Source organism: Ixodes scapularis, unplaced genomic scaffold (assembly GCF_016920785.2).
Source record: "Ixodes scapularis isolate PalLabHiFi unplaced genomic scaffold, ASM1692078v2 PGA_scaffold10__122_contigs__length_95168666, whole genome shotgun sequence".
NCBI lineage: Eukaryota > Metazoa > Arthropoda > Arachnida > Ixodida > Ixodidae > Ixodes > Ixodes scapularis.
Window position 1 is genome coordinate 13617360 of NW_024609836.1, and position 10748 is coordinate 13628107.

Here is a 10748-nt window from a genome sequence, read left to right on the forward strand (position 1 = left end):
CTGCTGCGCGCGCTGGTTGACGATGGAAAGCATGGAAAGTTCTCAAAAAACGAAGCTGTGACGTATCGTTTGATGGCTCAAATGCACGTATTTTTCACGTTGTTTTTTACAGTGTGTGAATCTCGCGAAACAGGCGGTGAAGAGTGGTGGGTGAAATATGCTCGTATGTGCAAAACGTCTAGGTCCCTCTCTAGGAGAAGGCGACTCAGCTGACACTGTCGGCGGCGTGCCGCAAGTCCGCTGATGTTAAGGGTCCCTGCGCGCAGACCAGACGTTAGTTGTGCCGTTGTTTTATAGCGTCAGACCCAGCTTCCGGCGATTACCCTTTACGTCATATCCTACCAGGGTCGCTACTCATTGCGACAGACCCCCGTCGCGGGTAAGCGACGAGGACCGCAATTTGCTGACGTAGCGACCTTTTTTTCCAATCAGCTAAACACTCCCTCAGACCGCTGCTACCGGTGCGACGTTTTTCGGAGACTCGTCGGCTAGTCGCCGTTTAACCTTTTGGGGGATCCAGTTCCATGGCTGGCTCACACTCGATGGCTGCTGCCTCGGTGCCGGTGCTTCCAATCGGCATCACCGCCACTGCCTCCGGTGAAAGTTTTCTAGGCGATGTCACCTACCCCTCTTTTTCATTGGCTTCAGGAGCCGTCTCCGTGCGCTTCTCGTCCTGGACTATCGCCTCCGCCCTCTTGTTGTAATGTCCTTTGACTGTTGCTTTGTCCTGCTGTGCCCTTTCAAACGGCGTCAACGATGTTGCGGCCTCTTGTGCTTTCGCCTCATCCATGATGAGGTCGCGTCCCTCGTCGCTCACGCGGCTGAGTACGGCTCTCGCGTACGTGCGTGCACAGTCTTGGGCCACATGGCTGATGCCATGGCGTTGCCCGCACCGAGGTACACGGCAATCGCGTCGTATATGTCCTTGCCTCCGGCACCGCAGGCATATCGGTGCCCGCCCGGGTGCGACAACGAGGATTGGGGTTCCCTGAAGCCATAGCTGATGAGGCAGGTTCTGCGGCGTCTTGCCTTCCCTGAGTGTCATTTTAGCAATCCCTTTGGTCGACTCGATGTCTTCGAAGCCTTCCACTCGCCACTTCTTCTTGGTCACCTCGTGAACTGTGCCGTACTCTTTTAGTGCCTTCCGGAGACTGTCGTTGGATACGTCGAACGGGACCCAATGTAACTTGGCCCGAACTTCCCGCCGGTTGGGGTCTACGGGGACGCACAGCTTTTTTTCCCCCGTGAGCCGGCAAAGCTGTAGCAGTCGTTCTTTCGCTACCGCACTTTTTAGGTTTCAGAGTCACACGTGTCCCATTCGGCACACACCTGGCCCTGCTACATCCTTACGAAGGTCCGCTTTTTCCAAAGGCTCCTTGAGGTCGATGATCCTTATAGGCCTGGCGTTTACATCGCAAAGAAGGTAGACTGTTTTTTCCCTTGTCTCCAGCAGGCAACGTTGGCAGCACGACCCGATAGTCGGATCATAATCACGCCTTTGGGTTCGTGATTCGTCCTGTGGCTTTCTCACCGGCCGATGCTGCAACAACATTGGCTGCACAGACATACGAAGGTGCTCGGTTTTGCCAAGCTCTGTGTCTCTCTTGCCGTCAAAGACTCCAGTTAACTGTTCGCTTTTCTGTGAGCTCTGTAGAAGTAAGCTTGAAGTATGTGCCCAAAATGATGAAATAAACCGTGCTTCGGAAGTTTCGTTCCGCCTCGTGGCGGGTCGCGGATGTGCATTCGGAGGCCCTTGACTTGACCGGAAAAGAAATAAAATTGTCTACTAAATTATTTGTAACGAAGGTATGATTATGGCGTGCCAGCTATAACACCCGCCCCTTGCTTGGAATCGGGTGATCTTACCATTTACGATTGCCCGGCCAATGTGCGATTCAAAAGCACGATATGCCCTCTTTTCTAGGATAAATGAAATATCTCAGAGAAAGGTGTTGCGATTCTTGGTCGCATTTTCGATGGAAAGGAAGCCGATCCGCGATTGTCATTTTAGACTTTTACAGACGCTCATGGGGCGTAGATTCACCAATTGCCATAGAAAACCCGACTCAAAACAAGCGTTAGTGTCTTTCTAACAGTATATCGTAAGTATTAAAAAAATACACGCAAAAAGAAATCTGCTTGAGGGGGCTGTGCTCTATGTGGTCAAGGAAACACCTCTATTATGCTAAAACGTTCAGCCGCTGAGAAAAGAACAACCAACAACGCCAAGACACTTTACCATTTTGACCACCTGAGACTGGGTGGAAGAAACACGACGACGTCTCAAACACAGCTAACCACTTTATTCAGTTCTCCCTCCTTTTATACATCCTGACCCAACACCGCCACCAAAAAAAAAAAAAAACATTTCACACAATGGCACCAATGGGACACGCCTTGACTTCGCAGCCACAAAATTCTTAAAAAAAAAATAAAATTACGAACCACTTTGAGTTAACAAACGGTAAACACACAACAAAACATCGGCCGAAGGGAGCACTCTCGACCTTGCAGCCACTCTTAACTTTACAACAAACGAACTATCTAACCACACGGAACCGACTGCTGTACGAGCCCATCAACCTGTTACACCTTTTTTTTTTTCTTTAAGTACGCAAACACCCGTGACAAGAAGATGACAAGGAAGAAACCTCTCGCGAAAAACACAAGACCTGTTCAAATCATATTCGCAGAAAAGCTTTCGCCCTATCACTAAAAAGCATAGACGCCTGGCTTATGCAGTTGCCGATCGACCTAATTTTCACTGTCTCTTTTACAACCCTTTTGATGTCGTTGACTTCTTTGCATACCACCGTTGTACCGGACCACTCGGCCGAGCAGTTTCTGCATTCTTGTACATGTTTCGCAATTTCGGAATTAGTCGCTTTTATATTTACATTTCTTTTGTGCTCAGTCAGACGGTCGTTCAAGCATCTTGTGGTCTGCCCTATGTACCTAAAACACGGTGTAAAAATACGGCAGTAATGCCGTATTTTCACACCGTGTCACACAATGTAAAAGCGTGTGCAAACAAATTTGGCGTTAATGTAGTGTTCAGCGCGGACTTTAAGTTGGGCAACCTCACCCCGTTCCAAAGAGAAAAAAAAGGGTGCCAAAAGGGCCACAAGGAAAAATCTGTGCCTTGTGAAACCGGAGTAGTTTACGACATTCCGATGACTTGTGGTTTTAGGTACATAGGGCAGACCTCAAGATGCTTGAACGATCGTCTGACTGAGCACAAAAGAAATGTAAATATAAAAGCGACTAATTCCGAAATTGCGACACATGTACAAGAATGCAGAAACTGCTCGGCCGAGTGGTCCGGTACAACGGTAGTATGCAAAGAAGTCACCGACGTAAAAAGGGTTGTAAAAAAGACAGTGAAAATTAGGTCGATCGGCAACTGCATAAGCCAGGCGTCTATGCTTTTTAGTGATAGGGCGAAAGCTTTTCTGCGAATATGATTTGAACAGGTCCTGTGTTTTTCGCGAGAGGTTTCTTCCTTGTCATCTTCTTGTCACGGGTGTTTGCGTACTTAAAGAAAAAAAAAGGTGTAACAGGTTGATGGGTTCGTACTGCAGTCGGTTCCGTGTGGTTATATAGTTCGTTTGTTGTAAAGTTAAGATTGGCTGCAAGGTCGAAAATGTTCCCTTCGGCCGATGTTTTGTTGTGTGTTTACCGTTTGTTAACTCGAAGTGGTTCGTAATATTTTTTTTTTTTTAAGAATTTTGTGACTGCGAAGTCAAGGCGTGTCCCATTGGTGCCATTGTGTGAAATGTTTTTTTTTGGTGACGGTGTTGGGTCAAGATGTGTAAAAGGAGGGAGAACTGAATAAAGTGGTTAGCTGTGTTTGAGACGTCGTCGTGTTTTTTCCACCCAGTCTCAGGTGGTCAAAAATGGTAAACTTACACCAGCTCGCCTGCGCCCTAACTGTTTTTTCACCAAGACACTGTTGAGGTTTTTGCCAGTTGCATCACAGAGGGACGAAAGGAATGAGCAGTTTTATTAAAGACCCCGGAACTGGGGGGAGGGGGGAGGGGGGGAGGACACAACGGGTGCTTGAGCAACCGCTGACATTTTCCAGGGGGCGCTGGGCAATATGCTGGGACCCCGTGCGTTTGGCTCAAGGCCTACCGAGCAATGCGTGCAACCGCCCCCCCCCCCTCCATCTCCTCCCCCTCCACGTGTGTTCGTTGTTACTCAGCTCCTCCAAGTCACGTATACTTGGCTAAGAGAAACCAGGTGGCTGTGTTTTTGTTAAAGCTGGGTACGCACCAAATCGCTGCACAACATTCGCCCACAAATTCAAGAAAAAAAAATACGAACGACGCGGCGGCTCCGAGAAAATTGGGAGAAAAAAGGCCGGCGCATGCGGCTGCGTAGAGCTATCGGAGAGATCCCCTCTCTTTCCCTGCTTGGTGTGTGCGTGTAGGCGTTGTAGTGAAGGCTGAGGGGGGAGGGGAGGGCCAATCATGTACGCGCACAGGGCGCATTTAACTGGCTCTCAGGGGGGTTCGGGGGAAGAAAAGGTGGGGTAGAGAGGAGAGGTTAAACTGAATTTAAAGGAAAGGGAGGGGCGGGTCATGCCGGAAAAAGCGTGGGAAAATTAGTTTAAAATGTTTTACATACCGGTTAGCCGGGGGGTGTCGTTAGGGATAAGGGGGGGGGGGGGGGGGGGTTCAGCGCTGGTGGCTGGCACGGTGCAGTGTCCGGTGATTAAGAGACCACCGGGGGCTACCACGTCATGTAGGAGGAGGTCTCACTCCGGTCGTTTTCCTGTGGCCTTCCCATACAGCACTCGCGGGTGGGCTACGCGGACGAGCGCGCAGCGCTCAGTGTTTTGGTCCATCCAGCCAGCCGGCTTCTTCGTTTTGCTTCTGTTTTGAGCAGTGACGTTTCCGAAAGAACGCAATACTTTCTTCTAGCTTTTTGTTTCTTTAATAATAATAATAATAATATTAACAATATTTTATTGCCCCAGTGCCCCAGAATAACCGTGAGGTTTTGGTATGGTGGCACAAATGTCCACGATTGGATAAAAGAAAAGAGATTCAGCAGCATCTCATGGAGACACCTGTCCTATACATGGTACAGTGCATAGTCAAGATTGCGCTTGAACGTGGCACATTCGCTGAAAACGTCCAAAGTTGACGAGTAAACATTGTTAAAAGAGACTTGCATGCGAGTTAATGGTGACAGTGTTTCTTGAAAGTGAGGGTAAAACAAGGAACGATGTCTACAAGATCGAACAGGAGCATAAAAATTCACTGAATCAAAAATATCAGCGTCGATGCGACCGTTAGTTACTTTATGTAAAAATAAAATATCACGAGAGAGTCTTTGCTTTAATAAATTCTGTAAACCTAGCCTCTTAAGGATGTCGTCGTAGTCATAATAGAACCTTCTACCAAAATACTTATCATAGGCAAGACGAATAAAACATTGTTGCACATTTTCTAGCCGTGACGCATCAGCGGCAGTCAGCGAATTCCATGCGACACTACCAGTAAACTCAAGTTTTGTACGTACCAGACATAAGAACAGTCGGACAAGGCATAAATGATTCTTGAAGTGGCAGGATAAGCGGTATAGCAAACCCATCATTTGAACAGAAGAGGCAACTATTTTTGAAACATGATAAGAAAAAGAAAGTTTAGTGTCAAAATAGATCCCAAGGTCGCGATCCTTGGTGACTCGTGGGATGGTGGCTGATTTAAGAACATAAGAGTAAGATAATACCGGGCGATTCAAGGAGACGGCAGGCTCTTTAAATCGACCGGAAAATTCGGTTTCTTAACCTATCGCGCTACGACTTTGTGCAGCGTTGCCCACAGATGGTGAATTTCCTTTTGGTAAAATTTGCAAAGAGCGAACTTACCTGAGGAAAATTTGTTGTTGTTTTTTGCGGGTTTTATGGCGCAACAGCAACGGAATCCATACTGCGCCAGACTAAATTAACTGATGAAACTCCTGTGGTTACCTCATTACAAAAAGACGATCCTGAAAACAAGTGGGACTAGATCTGGTGTATAAGAGCAGTACTAGTAATAAACGATAAAACTCGATCAAGATGAACGAGAGGGTGTTTTCCCAGCAAAAGAGCGGGATGAAATGGAATACAAAATCTAAAAAACTCAGGAAAATGAGCGCGTCTTTCAGTGTCGAATTCCGGGCAGATCCACAAAATATGAAGAATAGTAAGATTGTCGCCACAGTGCTCACAAACTGGTGGATCCTCCCCATAAAGGAGATATCTGAGTGTAAGGAAGGAGTGCCCGATTCAAAGCCGGCACAATACAACTTCGTGAAAGCGGTTCTTAAGTGAGGAACTCTCCCAAGACCCAAGGACTGGTTTGCTTGCATGGAGCTTGTTATTAGACTCCATGGCCCACTCTGCCTGCCATAGACGAAAAAGTGACGACTTAAGTAAATACTTGATATTCTGATAGGGCAAGCTAGCTTGATATTAAGAGCAGTTACCTGAATATGCAGCGAGCCTGTCTGCCTCCTCATTATCCTTTATTCCCACATGACTCGGAATCCAGCAGGATTTTATATTGTGACCTTTACGTAAAACTCCTTTAAGTTTACTTCGCACCTGTTACACAAGCATATTCTCAGTGGATTTTAGAGAGCATATTGCAGTAATGGCACTTTGAGAGTCTACAAATATTACGGCCCGTCTAGCTTTAGTCTTTAGAATATAATCCAGTGCAAAGACACAGCATAGATTTCAGCAGTAAATATATGCGCAAATTCATCTAGACGTTTAGCTTTTACAAAACGACCTGAATGCACGGCACACCCGACAAACGATGAAGTCTTGGCACCGTCCGTGTAAAAGTGAGAATAATCTTTATATTTCTCTTCCAGGTCAAGGAATTTCTTCTGAATCACAAGAGCTGATATGCTATTCTTATTAAACTTAGTGAAAGTCCAGTCACAAAAAAACACGCACCATATTTCAGGGCGCCACGCAGATTCTGTTCTGAATTAGGTTAAGTTCGTCCAGATGAAGTTGAAGTAAGGAACAAAATTGCTCTACACGAAAACTTAAGGGTCTGACAATGCTTGGCTTATTTTCAAAGAGACGGTAGAATTGAGATCTTTGTACGGAATGATACGTTGGGTGATCAGGGTTTGCTAGGATCCTAGACGCGTAGGTTAAGCTGAGGTATTGACGTCTTTTACACAGCGACATCTCATTTGATTTCGCATACGAACTAAGTACAGGCGATGTCCGAAAAGCACCTGTTGCCAAACGCAAGCCAAGATGATATACAGGATCCAACATCTTGAGAGCAGATGGGCGAGCTGATCCGTACACCACGGTGCCATAGTCAAGCCGAGATCGCACAAGCGCGGTGTACAAATGCAACAGACATTTCCAATCCGACCCCCAAGATTTATAAGCCAAAACGTTCAGAAGGTTTGTGGAACGATGGCAAATTTCCTTGAGAAATTTCAGGTGGGGAATGAAGGTAAGTTTTTTGTCAAATATGACACCAAGAAACCTGTGCTCCTTCCTAACAGGAATCCGAGTACCATTTAGTTCAATTGCTGGGACTAAGGAAAGTCCGCGACGTAGGGAAAAAGGCACACAGACTGTCTTTGCAACAGAGAACTTAAAACCATTTTCGTCTGCCCACTTACAAAGTTTGTTTATAGCCAGTTGTAACTGCCGCTCACAACTAGAAAGATTGCAAGAAGATGAGGAGATCTGTATATCGTCAGCATAAAGAGAGTAGAAAATATACCGAGGTAGCATTCGTGCGAGAGAATTCATTTTCAGTACAAACAATGTGACGCTCAAACTGCCTCTCAGTGGGACTCCGTTTTCTTGAACAAAAGGTTTAGACAGGGTGCTGCCAAGCTGGACTTGAAAAGTCCTGTTTGTTAGAAAGTTCTTAAAGGGCAACTCCGCTTCTTTTCCAGTAGTGCAAAACTATACAGTTCTCTTTGTTATCATCTACAAAACCCCATGGCAAATATAAAGACGGAATTCCGCCTAGAAGTTCATTAAAATCTCTGTCAAAGTTTGACAATCACGAATCCGCTGGTTTTGGATGAGACGTGCGGGCCAGACAACACTGCCCGGCTGCATTTCCGCTTCCTCCAAATTCCTTCTCCCGGCCCGTCCGCGACGTCATCAAACATGTACAGCTTCTTTTTTTTTCTTTTCAATTTTGTTCTTTCCCGGGGAGAGCACGGGTGGCGCCAGCGCCGTGAAAGACGTGAATGACGCGCTCGGCCGGCCCGGCGCTCGACTATTGATACTACTGATAAGCCGATCGCCTCGTTGAGCGCGGCTTGTGTTACATCGCATACTTTTGAACACCAAGTAAAAGGAGGAGAGGGAAGCTGCTTTTGTAAGAATTTTGAGTGACAGGTTAATCTTCTATAATCTTCTGGGAGGAGAATAGCGACGCCTGTGCTAATTTAGGAGGCACAAAGGAGGATGCTGATAAGAGGGGAGCTCCTTCTTCCCCTTGTATATCACGTGGGTGTACATGCTTAGTGATGCCGAATATACAATGTTGTCCGGCTTTGCCACCGTTTCGGTTTCAGTTTGTGATCATGGCTAGAGTAAAATTAGACGAAAAATATTTTATTTTTCGCGAAACAAAGGATTGGGGATTGTTTTTGAGTGCTTTAAAAAGCAAAATCGGCCACTATCTCAAAATTTTTTTAAATTAAGCGGAGTTGCCCTTTAATGCATTGCAACATCCTACCACGGATATTGCAAGCATACAAGTCTTTCAGGATACCATATCTCTAAGTGGTATCATACGCCTTGTCTAAGTAAAAAAACACTGCAACACAGTGCTGCTTGTTCACAAATGCCTCGCGTATAACGGTTTCCAGGCGAACCAAATTATCGAGAGTAGATCGACCTCGGCGAAATCCGCACTGATTTTTGTCAAGGACCTTTTGCCTTTCTAATATGTATACTAACCGCCTGTTTATAAGTCTTTCAAATGTTTTCCCGACACAGCTCGTCAGAGCAATGGGACGGTAACTTGATAATAATAATCTTTATTTGGACTCCTTGAGTCTCAGGTGGAGGGGCAAAAGGTAAACAGATTTACCTGACGAGGCCCCACCACCCTGTACATTGCTCAGCAGAGAATCAAAACAGGCTAGACACGAACACAAGTAAAAACGACAATAAAGCTTATAAAAAAATGTGTCACTGTGCGAAACGAAGAACGAAACAATCCTTCTACAGAATAATGAATTATTAAAGTACAAACTGGCAGGGAGCAATGAGCTTTTAAGCGAATTAACACAAATAACGGTGATCAGAGCTGATTATACGCTATTCAACCCAATGCATAACCAAAACGCAATTTCCTATTGTAAAATATAACGTTTCATGTTACCTTTGAAGGCAATAAGGAAAGTAGCATTCCTCATTAATTCAAAAACACTTGGATGATCGTTCAAAAGCTGTATTATTTTATACGGTAGTGAAGGGTCTTTCTGGTGGCTTTAGGAGCGGGATGACATGTGCATGCTTCCAGGCATGGGGAAAGCAGGCTTTTTCCCACGATAAATTTAAGAACAACTGAAAACTTTTCAGGGACTCAGGAGGAAGGCGACAAAGCATTTCACAATGAACTGCGTCGGGCCCTGGAGCAGAAACCCTCGTTGTGTCAAGTGCCATTTCAAGTTCACACTGCGTAAAAGGCTGGTTATAAGGCTCAGAGTCTTCTCGAGACATGGAGATGTTTTGTCGCTCTGCACGAGATTTAAGTCTACTGAACGTATCACTGTAGTTTGCCGAGCTGGATGTGTTATAAAAATGTTCAGCAAGGATGTGGCCGATGTCAACTAAAGACGAAGAAGGGGCATCAAAAGTAGGAATTGCAAAGCACCTATAGTCTCTGTTTATTTTCCTGTACCTATCCCAAACCTCCTTGGCTGGCACAAAACTATTTATAGAAGAAACATACTTCATCCAGGACTTCCATTTTGACTGCTTCCTGGTCCAACGGGCTTTAGCTTTCCGCTGCCTCAACTCTGCGAGATTACATGATGTGGGATATCTGCGAAGTTTGCCCCAAGCCCTGTTTTGATCCGCTAAGGTTGCGGCATACTCCTTGTCCCACCATCGATTGCATTTTTTGGCACATTACCAGAGGTTCGTGGTATAGACACCTCAGCAGCATTTAGTATCTGCTCAGTAATATTCAGTGTAGCATCTTCGGGTGACATAGAAGAAAGCAGAGAAAGGTCCAAGGTGGAGTGCAACCCAAAAAGTGACCAGTCAGCTTTGTCTAACTTCCACCTAGGGATACGTTTCAAAAGTGAGGGCAGCTGAACAACACTCTCTAAAACAATCGGAAAGTGGTCACTGCCAAAAGGGTTGTTGAGAACATTCCATGTAAAGCAAGGAAACAATGAGGGGGATGAGATCGACAGATCTAGGGTTGTAAATGTGGTGTGAGCTGCGCTGAAAAATGTTGGCTGTCTCTCATTAAGAAGGCATAGCCCAGATGCCAATAAAAAACGTTCAACTACACCTCCACAAGAGTCTTGACGAATACTACCCCATAGGGGGGTGATGGGCATTAAAATCGCCTAGAATCATAAAGGGTTGTAGGAGCTGACCTACAAGACCCTGCAATTCGCTAAGATGTAATGGAGTGTTAGGTGGTAAATGAAGTGATACTACAGTTATGAGGCGGTCTAAAAGAAGGCGCACTGCCACGGCTTCAAGTGGTGTGCAGAGCGAGACTTCAGAG

At 45.9% G+C, this 10748-nt stretch overlaps 1 pseudogene; it reads right to left on the minus strand.

Moving 5' to 3' along the window:
• Positions 1-354: 354 nt before the first annotated feature.
• Positions 355-1063, minus strand: LOC120841662 (annotated as a pseudogene).
• Between the last annotated feature and the right edge of the window lie 9685 nt (positions 1064-10748).